Genomic DNA, 1,126 nt, shown 5'->3' on the forward strand with positions numbered 1-1,126 from the left:
AGGGCCTTTCCCTAAAAAATTTAAAAAGGGTTTAAAAAAATTTTTTTTTTTAGAAAGGGAACAAAAAACGATAAAAAAAGTGAATACAAAGGAAATAAAATAAAAATGGAAATAAACTAGATTATTACTAAACAAAATACAATAAGAAAAACCCACAATTAAACAACCTTAACGAAAATAAGCAGTAAAACCAGGCAAAAAAAAACCAAGTATGAGTTAGTAAAAAAAACATTTACATAACAAAACTCCTTTTGCAATGATAGAACTCTTTAAAATATATAAAAACAGGAATACAGTGAAATGAAAAAACATAAGAAACAATAAAAAAAAATAGAACTTCGTTAGAATGTAAACAGTAAGCCGGGGCCCTCCTGTCTGTCCCCCAACTGCTTGACTTGCAGGTGAGCGCCGCCGCCGCCGGCTTTTCGTGGCACGGGGGGTCGCCGGCGGCACCACAAAGTCGGCCCTTCAGGGGGTTCCGCAGCCTCCTTCCCCGTGAGGGCGCGCGCGTGAGCAAGATTGTGAGGGGGGCAACCTCGAGGGGGGCCCTTTCCCTCCCGCGGGAGGGTCGAGCCTTCGCCGTGCTCAGGTTCCCCCGAGACTCCGCTTTTTGGCCCGAGCCAACGGCGCTCGAGGCGGTGATCACTGCGGGAGTCAAAGGCGGGGGTTAGGCTTTTTTGGGGCTGGGGGATCTTACAAAATCGCGGGAAAAAGAGGGTAGTGGGATTACACAAAAAGATGACATTTAAAGAAATATGAAAAAGGAAGTCTTTCAAAATTGGCTGAAAAAAAACCTTTAAAAACATTTTCACACAAAACTTTAAACCCTTTGGAAAAATATCTCGCTCTTATCAGATAAAAAAGGTCCCCCCTCCCTAGGGGCGCTGATTTTTAGAACAATTGCGGCCGAGGGGGCGAGACACATAAAAAGATGAAGTTCCCGAGATTTTTTCCCGGCGCAGCGTGAGACCCCCCAGGGAAGGCCAACAAAGTGCAGATTATGCAACAATCGTGGGGGCTAATCAACATGCATGAGTTGGGGCCGCGCGCTGCCAAAACCCTGGAAACATTAGAAAAATTTTTTTTTAAAATGCCTGGGAGGAGGCGTTGAATGGAGTTTTGGGGG

This window comes from Penaeus monodon, chromosome 24 (assembly GCF_015228065.2).
Source record: "Penaeus monodon isolate SGIC_2016 chromosome 24, NSTDA_Pmon_1, whole genome shotgun sequence".
Lineage (NCBI taxonomy): Eukaryota > Metazoa > Arthropoda > Malacostraca > Decapoda > Penaeidae > Penaeus > Penaeus monodon.